The sequence below is a fragment of the Corvus moneduloides genome, chromosome 3 (genome assembly GCF_009650955.1).
Source record: "Corvus moneduloides isolate bCorMon1 chromosome 3, bCorMon1.pri, whole genome shotgun sequence".
Lineage (NCBI taxonomy): Eukaryota > Metazoa > Chordata > Aves > Passeriformes > Corvidae > Corvus > Corvus moneduloides.
This window is the reverse complement of record NC_045478.1, coordinates 88,747,311-88,762,518: the sequence shown is the minus strand read 5'-3', so window position 1 is coordinate 88,762,518 and position 15,208 is coordinate 88,747,311. Positions and strand designations below refer to the sequence as shown.

Here is a 15,208-nt window from a genome sequence, read left to right as displayed (position 1 = left end):
TTAAGTAATATTTGCTACAGTGTCTTTGAGACATCCCCAGGGCACTGGCAGATATGGCAGTGAGACCTGCGCAGGTGACACACAACCTTTGGCACTGGCATCACACCCTGTTGTGTCCAGCAGGACACCACACACCTGTGTCTATACAAACACACCCTGTTTAAGCTTTCATAAGAGTTAAAAGGAAATGTTATGTACAGCATTTTGGAAGGACATGAGACTGCTGTACTGATGTTAATTGATCTAACTTTAGGCGTCGTATTATACGCAGGCCAGTACAGCAGAAATAACCAAAACACGCATCTCCACATCCTGCACCTTACTAGTGTGAGAGTTAATTTCTGGGTCACATTATCAGAACTTTTGTTTGCATGCTTCAAATGAGATAAGCAAGTCTATCAGCTGTGCATGAAAAGAGATCTGACAGATTAAGACGCGCCTGAAAGCAGGCTGCTGTTCCGCCTTTCTGGATCACCGCAGCACAGCATCAGCTCTTATTACAAACACATAAATCTTTACAAAGCCCAGAGGTGGGTGTCAAACAGCTGTGACCTAGGAGCAGCTGTTCTGGGAAGGAAGTGTAAGCACATCAATTTCCAAATACCCAACTTCAGTTTTCTACAAGACTTACATGGCATTCTTTAAGAAGCAATCACAGTTGAATTTTTTTTCCAGCTATAAAGACACAAGTAGCAATGTAACACTGAGTATTTACCTTGCCCTGGCAATACATTTTACCCTTTTGGCAAATTTAATGTACTTTCCATTTCTGGTGTGCACTTGTCAACAGTGCAATGATTTATTCTTATTGGAAAAGACATAGCTATAAGAAATTAACTTCTGTACTAAGTAGCAATAATCTTGTCTGCCCACAGACTGATCAATCAGTCCATGATTTATGAATGAATTCATGCTTGAAGCTTCCTATTTACCCACTGATTGCAATTAAGTTAGTGTTACGCAATCAAAATGTGATCTATGACCGACTTTCATGTCAGACAGTGCCTCAAACAACCTCAAGTGTATGTCTGTAGGCTTGCATCCCACCCATCACATGTACTGCTTTACTGAATTTTGAACAAAATCCCCAAAATACAAAAATCACATAATTATGGAGATAAAATTAACTGCACTAGCCCCAGTTTAGCTTCACAGTATTACCAGAAACAACTTTAGAATTATCAACAGTTCTATGGTTGTATTGATTGCTCCATTAATGGGTAATTAAAAGTCAAGCTGAATTACATAGGAAGCCGAAGGAGATAAATCAAAGTATTAAAAGACTAATGAAAATAAGGTTATATGTGCACACTACACTTTCAAGAAGCCATTTGTAAGCATCTGTAATATTATCTCTCATTAAATGCCTTTGAGCCTTTCTAAAAGCTGAACTCTTTTACTCTAAAAGTCACTCAGCAAAGCTCCAGAAGAGCAGAATTTTGAGAACTACTTCTTATCATGACTAAAACTGGCCTTATAATGAGAAATACTCACAAAGAAACCTTCTTCCCTGAAGATGTAATAAAGAATAATTGTGTATAGATGTAAAGGAGTTGTCTGAAACACATGGGACAAGAACTCTCACATGAAAACAGCATTTCATCTATAGTTCAACTATTTCAAGAAAAGCTACAGAAATGTTTATTCTGCACATCTGGCATGGAACTTAAATACTTGGTAGCAATCAACTCTGCTCTCCCAAAGCACTTGAAGTTTCAGCAGCTGGTATGCAGTAATTTTTACAGTTTACCTTACTGCTATATAGGATGAACCCACAGAAATAGGAGAAAAACATGTAAGAACTGAAGTTGATGATGTTTTGCATTACAGCTGCTTCCTACTGGGAAGACTTCGACTTGTTTTCATATTTTCTCCAGCAAATAGAGAACACATCAGATTGCCACACTGCTTTTTTTTCCCCCCCTTTTTTGTATCTTATCAAATTTGGAAGATATTTTTCCAACAGTATATTGTGTGTATTCTGCAGACAGTATCAGATAGTCATGTATATGCACAATACATAGGAGAACCCACTGTCAGCATACTTTACGATGCAGGTGTAAAAATTTACTCCATTACAGTCAGTGATGTGAAGAATTTAGGGACACAGTTTAGCAGTAGACTTGGTGGTATTAGGTTAGTGTTGGAAAGATCTTTTCTATCCTAAATTATTCTATGATTCTATGTAAACACTTGCTGGGGGGGTTTATCTCATTAAAAATGCACAACTTTTCCTTTTTCTTCAGGAAGTTATTAAGGCACTTTCATAGTGTGAGATAAAACAATTCAGCACATTTCTAAAGAACCAGTACTATATTTTTAAGCTCCTAGCTGCAAAGGTTGCAAAGGCAACTTTCTGACTAAAGATTAAGCAGAGATTATTACATGCAACAGAGTTCTAGATCCCTGTGCTAAGGCTCATAGTTTCCCTGAGCCATGGTAAAAACTAGCCAACACCTTCTTGGTTTTCATCTTGAACTTTAAGAATAACAGCAATATAGAGAAGAACCATCTTACTTCATGATGCTACCATATGGGAACTATAAGATCGACAATTAAAATGAGCAATGGACCATTCAGTAGGAAGACGGCTTTTCCCCAGCTTCTGTTTTTAAATTAAAGGAGGCTCTTGTGCCCATCACAGCCGTCAGCTACCTACAGACACTTGGTGAATAATAAGAAGGAATGAAATCCCTTCCAACCAGAAGAACTAAAAACTGTGGTTCAGGTCTACACTTAAAAACCACTATGTGCAAGTGAATTACCATTGAGATTCATAAGAACAGACAACACTCCCTTGGAATCTGGGCATCTTCCCATTCTCCCCATGACAGGAGACAGCTGAGTAAAGAAGACAGCACCCATAAATTCAGTGTAAATTGTATGATTCAGTTTTCTGTTGTAAGAACTTTCATAAACACAGGCTTCTACTTTCAACAATTTTGGAGCTGAGAAAAAACAGATACTCTCACATTTACCAACTCAAGTTACCAGAGAGAATACCAACAGGATCAATTTCAGGGCTTCCAGAGATGATCCCCATAACTTCTTGTACCATTATCAACTGAGTGAATCATCCAACCTTGTTCTCTTAATAGATGAGTACTACTACTTTCCTTTTTTACAAGTAATCCTTTGTTTAGTAAAATGTTTAGGGAAAAAAGAACACTAAGTGAACCTTTCTGATTCCCTCTGCCTGACTCACTGAGATTCTTTGGTCCCCCGTGTAAGCAGAGCCAAATCTCATCATCTCTATCTCCTTATTTTTCAGAAAAGCAACTGAATCATTTTGTGCATGCACACAAAACACACATCACCAAAAAAAGCAGTTCTCAGTCATCCTCTAGTGACTTCCATCACACACGTTTGTTTCCTTGCTTTGGGGTTTTTTTTTTTTTTTTGTAGCAGATCAAGCTATTAAGAGTTCTTCTCAAATTTGACTCTTCCCAAACAAACAAGCAGGTTGTAACTGTTTCCAATGCAGGTTGCACTCCCAGAACAAGGAATTCAAAACGTCAAGGCTCTAAACTAAAAACAGAGTTATCTTTAGGAATGGAAGCTGAGATCCAGGTTTTAATTATATAAAAAAACACATGCATATCCTCCTCCCCTAGCAAAGTTGGCCAAACAATTAGAGGATATATTGCACATCATCAAAAATTTACACAAAAGACTATGCGGCAGAACAGAGATTGCTACAAAACTCCCTAAATCAAATTAGAATATATTGCTAATGGAAGAATGGCATTCAGGTGAGTGCTTTAACTAAAAAACATGAAGTATTTATACAGGCCTTTATAAACGAAATATTCTGGAATTCTGGTTATACTGACTGATTTAAATACTATCACAACTTGGATTGAGGAAAAAGGAACCTCTAGGCAGATAGTATTTGTCCCACTCATTAGAGTCAATTAAAAATTTTAAAAAGAAATACAAAAACCCCCACAATATCAAACCAACACAGAAGATTAACTGATTTGACAAGACAAAGAAATTCAAAAATAGGATTATTAAAAGAAAATAGATCCAAAATTCAAAAAATAGTAAACATTATGTATACACAATTAAAATTCTGAAAGATACCTTAAGTACTTCCTAAGTAGACATATTTACAGTTTTTAAAACAAATATTAAAAAATCCCAAAATCTCTCCATGACAAGCATTGCAAAAACTTTTTAAACTACATTTCATACTAAAAGCCTCGATGACTTTAAGAAAATTGTTATTAGAAATTTACTCATAACAACTCATAACAACTTTACTTCATAAGTTTTGATTTGGAATAGTGAGGGACATGATAGGAAAATGGCACGGCCTACACCTTGTGGCAAGGAAAACCAACACACTTTGGAAAACATAAATAGCTCTTTTTAATGCATGCTTACGTGTATGCTTAATATTTGCAGTGTTCTATTTTTGCTTTCAGTATGTCAAAAAGCTTCACATAACTAATATATGCTCAGATAAGCCTAGTTAGAAGAATGCAGGCACACTAAAATATTGATATACAAGTTAGATGTTTTACTTAGATTCTGCAACTGAGTAAGTTTATCAGGAAAGAAACCATCATTCTGTATTCTATTTCCTATTATAATGACAAAGCAAGTTATTTTAAGGGACAAAGGTATAATTAAAGCAAGGTGAACAAAGCCACCCTTGCCTTTGTTTACCAAGGTATAAAGGAAGTTTCTAAATGTAACTAAATTGTTTCTTTAGAATCCCACGTGAAACATTAACAACCTATTGTTTTGCCTTGTGTTTATTGACAAAAATGCTTTCAATCCTTTTTGTCCCCCTCAAATCACATAAAACAATAGCTGAAAAGCAGACAGAAGCAGAGATACTAGAATGCATGTCTGAAATGTAACCAAAGAATACATTTCAAGTAGAAAGATTAAGGGAGGGCTAAAATTACGCATTAAAAAAAGTTACTGAGACAATGAGCTTGGGAGAGTTTTGAGACTCAGAGGAAGTCAAATCAAGGATTAGCTGAGCTGAGTATCACAACTATGATAATGTTACTTAACCCTCCAAAACACATGTAATAAGTTTAATTTGCCAAGGATTAATGCAGGAATACTAATTCTTGCCTTTTAGAGACAAAGTTCCTTTGCTCCTTAAAAACAGTTTAGAAATTACTCAAACAATGAAGAAAAAATAAACATAAGCTCCATATTTTTTAAACAAACTAGAATTAGTTTTCTATGCCTAGAAGACTCAGGGAAAAAACTAACCTAATTTTCAAAAGTTCAAAGAATCTGGAAATTCCTAGTCATTCTCAGATGAGAGATTTTAAAAGATACCTTTCAAGAGATACAAATCAAAGTTTCATTAAACTCATGTATTTAATTATTTCTGTGATGGTAACTTTCCTGCAGCACAGCTCTGTATTGTGCATAAAAGACCAAGCACACCGCTGAATAAAAACCAGAAATATGTGAACTACTCATGAGTAACAAGAAAGTACTGAAAAAAAAAAAAAGCATTATCAAACTATTAATATAAAAGATGAGGAAAGTTCAGTGACATGCCTACCAAATAGCTTTCTTTTAAACTGTTACATAGTAGGTTTTATTTATTATGTCTACATTGAACAAATCAAATTCTGAACTGTCTTGTAATAGGAATGAACTTTGTGATTCCTTTCTACAGAGCAACCAAACACTGCAGAACCTGCTGTCAAATCCTGACACTGCAACATGACTAGAACATAATCAACTTCTAACCCAAAACCTTTGGACTTTCTTGTTCACACTCAAAAAGCATTATTCTCATCAACTTGAGATCTGAATTTCCTAAGGACAGAAGGAATTCTCTACAACCCTAACTTATGCACAGATGCAGAGCTCACCAGGTGAAGGTCTTCAGCAAATGTTATATGAAAAACCAGATTACATGAAACTCTCATGTACAACCTTAATGCTGTCTCAACATGTATTAAAACATTTAGAAAAGGATATAATAATTTCAGTAAAAGCTCATGAGGCAAGCTGCACTAATTACATATCTCAAGAAACACACTTAATGCTTAGGGAAAAAAAATAAGTGTATGTTGGTAGAAATTGTTTTGCAAGATTGCTGAGACTGATCTGAGAAGCAGTGCATTTATTCTGTGGCGTTAAACCAGCTGTACAAGAAGTTCTTGACTCTTGGGCACTGACATTCCACACCTACAAAAAGGCAGTGCTCAGATCTTCATTGATCAAAAGGAGGCAGGGTCTTCAGCTCTGCTCCTGCTATAGGAGGCATTCAAACAACTGTGTCACGTGCACAACACAGGGAAGTTTGGCAAACCATGCTGTGAAGTGATTCAGACATGCACATGAAATATTGAGGTCCCAGTTGCATTCTTAAGGGAATCTAAAAATCACTACTGCTCTTTAGTCAGGATATTACAGAAAAAAAAAAAAAATCACAGGGCAACAATGTGTTCTTAATGCTATTTTTGATCAGTGTGACTCACACTTAGACAGTCACATAGAAATAGGTGGGAAAAGAAGATTGGTCAAGATGGGTTAAACATATATTATTTATCCTAAACATAGTAAGTGTTGACACGAATAGTATCAAAAATGAAAGAAACATTTAAATTGAGCAAAAGTAAGCACTTTCACATGCACAAGCCAAATATGCTTACTCTCTTTGACTGCAACATTTAATGTTATTAAATCTTGGGGGATTTTTTTGGAACTATGAACTTTGCTACATCTTCCTACTACACCTGAATAACATCTTTGAATAATAAAGGCAAAAACAATCTGCTTAAAATCCTTGGCATGCATCAAAACTACCTGATCCCCATACTTAAAATTGATCTAGAGTCATGGAACAAGGACAAAACACCAAATAATCACCTACTGTACCCTTGCATTTTTTGCAGGTCTTTTTTATTAGTACATATTAGTGATTTGCCTAAATAAGTTTCATTTATAAACTCTTCTCTTTAAACAGGGAGTCCAGAATGTTGTTCATACAATTACCCAAGGTAAACATATAAACCACAGTTCTAAAAATGAATTTTTATGCTAAGTAAAAAACCAAAGAGTTAAATTTCACATTCAATATTTTGTTATTTGCTGGTAGGTTTTGGGTTGGGTTGGGACTTTTGGGGGGGTTTGGTGTTGGTTTGGGGGGGTTTTGTTGTTGTTTCCCTGTCTTTAATAGATTACTTTTTAAGCACCTTGAATCAGTTTTTCCAGCTATTGTGTAACTTATCTTTAGAAAGTAATCTTTTCTATACCACAACAACTTGTTGCAAAGAAGAGTAACTAGTGCAACACATTTATTTACCAAGGACACCCTGTGATCCTGAGGAAGTCTCCTCTGTACAGCAAAAAGAAAACATATTGGTCAACAAGCAAGTTTCTCACTGAAACCACACCTTTCCTCGCAAGCAATGCAAAACTTCCTGAGCTACATATTGTGCTAGAAAGCACCCCTGCCCCTTCCATGGTATTCTTATTAGGCCTATTGTAACAGAATGAGAATCCAAGATAAACAAATTAATCTAATATTCTAGAATAATTTGAAAGGGCACTTAAGTTGGCAACCTCTTCTTATAAAAGACAGTACTTCAACAAGAAGTGAGTTGTAAATTTCATACAAATACTGAAAATAAAAGCAACCTTTTGACCTTAAAACTCACGGATGCACACATTTAACTATTTCCCTCTTTTTGAATCACTACTGTAGTTCACAAGGGGAGTATTGCACGTTTTGAACAGAACGTTTATTTTATTAGTTGGAAAAAAAGAACAGAGGACTTTTGTTATATACATGACCAAAACCTCTACAAAACATGCATTTATAGTACGGCGCATTCCTTTCATAGGACATCAATTCATTTATGCATTATCCATGTCAAAATGAAAGTATGGTACAATGAAGTTTTCAGTCAGTATATGTCCACGGCCTTCCACTCTCCAATGTGGACTAAAATTAGTAGCATGCCCAAGCCATAAAAGACGCCAAATAGTGGGTCTCTGTTTCAGAACTGAAGGAAAGCTGGGCTACTATGTTGCCAAGTCCACAGCACCTGTTGCATTAACAGCACAAAATGAAACTGCAAGCAAACAGTTACAAGAAACTGTATCATCTTCATACTCAGAACAGCGCAGAAATTTCAAATGCATTTTAACACAAACCACTTTAGTAATGGTTCATAACTTCCAAAACAATTGAGTATTTAAAAGTTGTTTAGCAAATAATACTGCTTGGGAGTAGAAATTATTATTCAATAGGTCTCCTTAAACTGGGAAAATGTGAAAGAACACACAAGCACTTGGTGTTAGGCAAATTCCATGTAATCTGAAGGATCTTTTGGTTATAATAGAAACTACAGATACATGCTGTTGCAAAATGCAGTAGGAAGTCAAGATACGGTTTCTGGTTAGTATCTTGCAAACACAAGCTTGCATTACAAACAACTGCAGAGCTCTAGTAAGTGGTTTTGAGTCAAGCTTAAAAACCACACCAGAGTATTCTCCCTTTCACAAAGCATTTGTTACAGTATCAAAAAGTCAACAATTTCTAGTGCAATCAATGCTATCTAAGCCTTATAACTGTATCTACTTCAACTGGGGCCAAGGTAAAACTAGTACCTGTCTGAATTCTCACCTACTTCCCCTAGAATTGCAGAATTTTGCTTAAAAACACATCACCTGCCCCCAAAATGCAGAACAAATGAGTGAGTAAAACACTCAAATACTACTTCCTGTAAACCAACTTATGAAACTGACTACTGAATCCATTCAAACCTAGTTAGAGTAATGCACCATAGAAAAAACTGCCTTAAACAAGACAGTCTTGTTAATACTATCTGTGTATACACACACACCATACACTCACATCAGACTAAAAAAATGAGCTATTCAAACAATACATGTAACCTTCTAGGAAACAGAGACATCTTATCCCTGAAGTTTTTCTTCGGCCCTTATTTGAACTTGACTTACTGGTTGCATCCAACCAAAATATATCCACAAGGACTACAATTAGTAATCCAATCCAATTAAAGATATTGGGGTCGACTTATAGGTTCCTACCAAAAAAAAAAAAAAAAATTAAAAACCAAAACCAAACAGTCCTACAAACTTAATATGCTTACTTTAAAAGCCAAAATAAGCTTCCTTCTCTACCTCATGTACACTCTTTCCATATTACTGTAAACAAGCAGATCTTGCCTATAGAGCAGCTAACAGAAATATGCTTAAAATGTTACCTGGCATAAGTTAAAGTCTACTTATCTGCATGCTTCTTGCTTTGAGAAATAAAGACATCTATGTGCAAAGTGCGGGGAACCATGTTTGCCTGTTAGTAAAGTTTTAGCAAGATCTAAACAAACATTAGCAGAAGAGACTGCTCTATGTTTCTTCAGTACCGAAAAAAGTTGGCAGTGCGGGTATCAGGCACATCATAATTTTTGTAATAAAACTCTTAAATCAGAGACTGGGACACGTTTTTATATAAATTATGAGATGATGTATGAGATATATGAGACATATACAAGGAGCCAGTCAACTAATAACTAGTGGTAGTAATTAAAGAAAAAAAAAAAAACTCGAATAAAGGTCAAGAGAGATTAAATTGTTTATCCTTTTAAGCTGCAGGGAAATAAGATTTCTTTTTTTTACGTTTAATCAACGTATCATGGGAGAACGTGAAACAGTCCTGGCTATTTCACGCCTCTTGGATTCCCATCCAGAAGTAAACTAAGAAGCGGTGCCCATACAAAGCAACCCCGCAGCCTATAAGCCCGGTAGTGCTCGTTACATCACGATCATTTGCATTTAAACTACAATATATAGCGGTGCGATCTCGCTGCCGAGGGGCGTCGCGCTGACCCCCTGCCAGGCAGGGCCCCCCGCCGCTCGCACCGTTCTGGGGGCGGGGGGTCCCCGCACAGGCACCCCCGGCGGGGCAGCGCGGGCACGCCCGGCCTTCCCCGCCCCGCGGCGGCACCTGCCGGGACCCCGCCCGGGCAGACCCCGCCGCAGGCCCGGCCCGGGGCACCCGCCGGTCACCCGGGGCAGCCGGCTGCGCATCAACTTTTGCATGTGGGCCGCAGCCTCCATGATGGCCGGGGCGGGCGGGGGCGAGCGGGGGGGCCGGTTTGTTTACTTGCAGCCAGAGCCGGCGACGGCGGCAGCAGCAGCAGCAGCATCATCCCTTGTGCGAGGCGCTGCCACCGGCGGCCCGGCGGGCGCGGAGCTATTCTTAGCGCAGGGGCTGCACGGGCGCACACGCACACACACGGACACGCTCGCGCACACGCACAGAAGTTCCCAGCGGATAAAATCCCGCGCTAGTCCCGGCACTGGCGCCCGCCGCACGGACACGGAGAGGGGGAGGCGGGGAGGGGCCGCCGCCGCGTGGGAACCGCCGGCCCCGCGCACCCAGCGCCCCCGGGGCGCACGCCCTGCCCTGCCCTGCCCCTGCCGCCCCCCCTTCCCCGTTACATAACCTCTCCCCGCCGAAACGCCCCCGCCCCGCCCTTCCCCACCCCGGCCCCGCACCCCCGGCGGGGCGACCCCCGCCCCTCCGCCCCGCTCCCGCCCCGCCGCCGGGGCTAGGCCACGGGCGCCCCCGCCCCGCGCTCCCCGCCGCCCCGGCCCCGCCGCGCCGCCGCCCCGCATCCCCTCCCCGAGCGCCCCCGCCGCCGCCCGAGCGCCCCTGCCGCCGCCCGGCCCCTCCCGCCCCGTACCTGCAGAGGCGGCGGCGCCGCGGGCGCTGCTGTGGAGCCCGAGGGCGGCGGCGGCTTCGGGGGGAGAAGGGGAGGGAGGGCGCCGCTGCCTCCTCCCCTGTCCCCCCGCCGGGCTCGGCGGTCCCTGGCGGCCGGTGTCTCCGCGGGGGCGGGAGGAGGCGGCTCCGGCCCCAGGGCGCTGGCGGCGGCGGCTACATGGAGCTGCGCGCCCCGCTACGCAGGGAGGCGCCCGGGCGGGCAGCGCGGCCGCAGCATCGATGCGCGGGGTCAGGAGGGCGGCGGCGGCGGCGGCTCCCCCCCGGCGCACTCACCCCGGAGCCGCCCGGGCCCCGCTCTCGGCTCCTCCCGCCGCCTCCGCCGGGCTCGTTATTGACTTTCAGGAAAACTCCCGACGTCACCGGCTCCCCCCGAGTGTCTCCCCCTCCGCGGCGGCGGCGGCGGCGGCGGCGGCATCCCCGGCTCTCGCGAGAAGCGCGGCGGGGACGGGGGGGCCGCCAGACAGCGCGGGGGGAGCCAGACAGAGGGGGGCGGCTGAGGTGAGGGTGGGGGGGGCGGGCGGCAGGGAGGGAGGAGGAGGAGGGAGCGGCGGAGGGAGGAGGGAGGACGGGGGAGGCGAGGCGAGGCAGCCCGTCCGTCCGTCCGCCCGCCCGGCTGGCAGGCAGGGGCGGGAGCCGAGCAGAGCGGCGTGTCCCGTCCCGCCGCGGGGCCGCGGGTGGGAGCGGGAGGATGGATGGATGGATGCAGGCAGGCAGCGGCGTTCGCCGGCGCTGCGCCGCACCGCGCCTGGGTCTCTCCTTTCGGCATCGCGGCCCCTCGCCAGCCCCGCGTGCGTGTCCCGGGGTTTGTCCCCTTTGTTCTCGCACTCTGCAGTTACGCAGCCCCCCGCCCCCAGCTCGCCCTGGTACCCGGAGTGGTCCACTTGTCTCTGCAAACTCCTCCAGGAACAGAACTACCAGTTACGCCGCAGGAAGCAGTAATTCATCCCTCGCTGAAGTGTTTAGTGGATGCGCCAGCCTTAGTACTGCTAATTGTCTGCAGGCTTCGCCTTACCCCAACGGGTAAACACCTAGAGAAAGCGTACACCGGCGCTCCCGAGCGTCTGCCTCTTCCCGTTGCCACAAGCATTGTCGGAGCGGAGCACTGCAGGGTGCTGAGCACGGCGGTCCCCCGGCTCGGCAGTGCTGCCTCTGGCGCTGCGCAGGCCGGGGATGCCTGGCCTGCTGCGCCCTGCCGCAGCCACCGCCGAGCCTGCTCCTGCAACCCCAAGCAGTGCCTGAGGTTCATAGGTACGGTGCTTTCGACGCTTTGTTCACGGCTAAGTGGCTGTGTGTATGTGGCTACTTACAGGAGTTCAGTGCACATAAAGATGTCTTCTATCGTTTATGGTTTCAATAATACGCACAAATTAATTTTCTCTATAAATGCATCTATTATACACGCAGTTCACACTGACTTATGTCAGAACCTGTTATTGCAAAGGAGAAATAGATGTTTTGGATTGCTTGAAATGTTATTTGCTCTGATTCATCAGTGCAGAATTTTTTTCTAAAAACACACATTCATTAAAATTACATTACAAAAAAATGTTTCTCTAGCATTAACTTCACCTTTATTTTCTAAGCTTTCCTCTTTGTATCCCACCTTCTACAACTCTGAAACATCAGACTTCCTAGTCTGTGTGCCACTACAGGGCTTCAGAGAGATTTTTTGAGAATCTAAATAATCATATGAGTTGGCACAGGACTGGAAATTTGCCTCCGGGGGCACTGAATCCTTTCCCTGCTGCGGCAAGCAACCACACCAATAATCCCATTCATAAATATGCTGAGTTTCCTCTTAGAACTATGAAGTTTGTTTGCTGCACTGTTCTCACTAGCAGGCTACAGCCTAAGCTCACCGTTCCCCTAACCGAAGAAAAACAAAATTTATACTGTATTTGATCAATGCATCTTTTTGAAAAAGAAGTTAAAAAGGACCTTGCCAAGCATTACTTCCTTTCCCAGAATTTACCGTTCAGTCTTCCTCTTTCTCAGAAACACTTTAGTAAAGTGAGCATCTTATTAGCCATCAATATTCACAGAGAACCATAGTATCAATTATTAAAATATGTTTATTCACTAATGTCTCCTTTGATCATTGCCACTGTGCTGCTCCTGAAAAACTGAAGGTGTAGTTCTTGGAATGTGCCTTGTGTTTGCTGCAATTCCTCTGAAGGGCTCAGAACCTAAGGCAGCATGAAATCTGCATGGGCAGTAGCTGATAGACTGCCAATCACCTGTTTAAGTGCCAAATGCTGAGTGTGAAATCCGGGCCCACAGAAAGTCCTGGTATTTGATATCACTCAGGTCATTCCTGCTATATGTTAATCCCTGCCACTCACAGTTGCAAATTTCTTATTAATAAAGTATATTTGTGTGGTTGGTCACCCTAATTGATATCTTCAAATCTTAAAAAGCCAGCTATGAAATACTTCCTGTATGAGGACAGTAAGTTTGCTTACGTTTATAAATAGATACTTGGTGTAAATCACCTTGGAAAAATCAAACCTAAAAGCACATTTATACACTTTTTAAACGAAAAAAACCCTTGCACCATGCTAAGAAAAAAAGATTAGATAACATTTACTTACAAGGAGAGATAGTCTTCTATACTTTTATTTTTATACAAGTTGCTGAAAATGAAACTGTGGGCTGAAATGTCATTTTGATCTGGAGTTTAAACATGTATTTTTCAGCAACACCTGATTAGTATAATTTATTCTATCTGTGTAAAGAGACAATCATTCATGGGTAAATAATTTTTTAAATTCAGCATGACTTTGAAATCAGATTCACTATCATCTTACTCCTTATAAATCAAATATCAGTGCTCTGTTTGGAAATCCATGGTTTCTAGCTACTCCTAAGTTTTTGATCCTGCTCAGCTTTATATATTGACCTCGGTGTGCTGAATCTAAATGATACTTTTTGTATGGACTATTAGAAGTACTATATAAATAAGTGCTGCTATGCAATGATTTTTTTCTCTCTCTAGAACAGATAATAATTTTGTTCCATAGTACCGTACTTCAAGGCTTCAAAATGATTTCTTGTAAAGAGTTAATCACTGTAAATTGGGCAGAAATGACCCCTTGATTAATAACCAAACAGAGGTATACCTCTTTCAGAAATAAAATGGCTGTGATGTACATACTGTGAACATAATGAGGTTGTAAGTTCTGCAGAAATGACATAATTTTCAGATTAATTACAATGTGACATGAATTTAATGAACATAATAACAGCATATGCTAATGAAGGAAGTATTGCAGTTCACATGAGAAGGAGAATAGGGCTGCATGTAATTTCAGGAAAAAATAGGAACCTCTGATGTTACATGTTCCAATTGCAGTCATGAAACCAAACAAATAAAACCCATTCATTGTCATCTATCTGGCACCATCGAGAAGGTTGATAAACTTTTGTATGATCACCTGTAATCATCATTTCAACAGAAACCAAAGGGAAAACCTGCAGATAATCTCAGTATAAACCTGTCCATTCCAAGGCAAAAAAAGGGTGTTGTTTCACTTAACATATTCATGTTAAGTATTATCACTACCAGAGTGATAGGATCTAAGATTACAGAGATTTACGTCCTGAAAACAAATAGTTAAATAGAAGATTCTGCCTGCAGAATCAGTTCGCTCTGCCTCTACGGGTTACATCGCCTTCAGCTTAATTTCGTTCCTTGTTTCTCATGTCAGCTAATAAGCTTGCTTCATGTAAGACTGCATAAAGAAAAACAAAACAAAACAATAAACCAAATCAAGACAAACCAAACAACTTGAAGTGCAGCAGTTTCATTAAAAACAAAAAGAAGAATGATAAAAAAAGGACAATGGGTCAGATGACACTCTCTGGTATTAAACACCCTATTACCGTCTGCCTTGTTTTTGTTTGAAAACACACACAAATATCTTCCAGTCCTTCCTAATAGCTTTTGAATCCATTATCCAATTTCTGTCAAATTTTACAGGGAACTAGAAATCTCAAAAGTATTATGTTTCTACAAATATTGTGAAAATATATAGTTAGGCAGCAGGGAGAAACACAAATAAATGCTTCTGCACCCTCTCCAAGGGAAAAATCCTTAGTATTGAATCCACTAATTATCTCTCCCATTCTCTTTCTGAGCTGAAAAGACCAACTTTACAGTTTGCACCGGCTCATCTAAAGAACCATTTAATTCAAATAAATCCTTAGTATCCACAAATATCAGTGGAAACTAACCGACAGGAGAGCAACGATATTTGCTCCACATAAAACGATGCTTAAAATGTATGTCGTGCCTTTTTTTTGTAGTGAAGTTAAGGTGTTGCCTGCAAGAGTTGTGGCTTATATTTCACATATATGTATAGCTCTTAAAAACCTGAAACACCTCTGTTAGTGAGTTGAAGTTCAGCTACTACAAGGGGTGAACCTGTTCAGCTTGTGTTGAGCTCTGACTCTGGCTTCTCTGTG

General features: G+C 41.6%; 1 protein-coding gene across 3 annotated transcripts in view; it reads right to left on the bottom strand.

Moving 5' to 3' along the window:
• Positions 1-11,106, bottom strand: part of AKT3 (AKT serine/threonine kinase 3) — a 154,225-nt gene extending 143,119 nt beyond the window's left edge. For 2 of the 3 annotated variants that reach the window (XR_004238882.1, XM_032102668.1), the window contains exon 1: positions 10,707-10,982. The gene's annotated coding sequence lies outside the window, so the exon portion shown is untranslated. Of the gene's footprint in view, positions 1-10,706; positions 10,983-11,017 lie in introns of those variants that run through there. The other variant, XM_032102669.1, reaches the window with a different exon arrangement.
• Between the last annotated feature and the right edge of the window lie 4,102 nt (positions 11,107-15,208).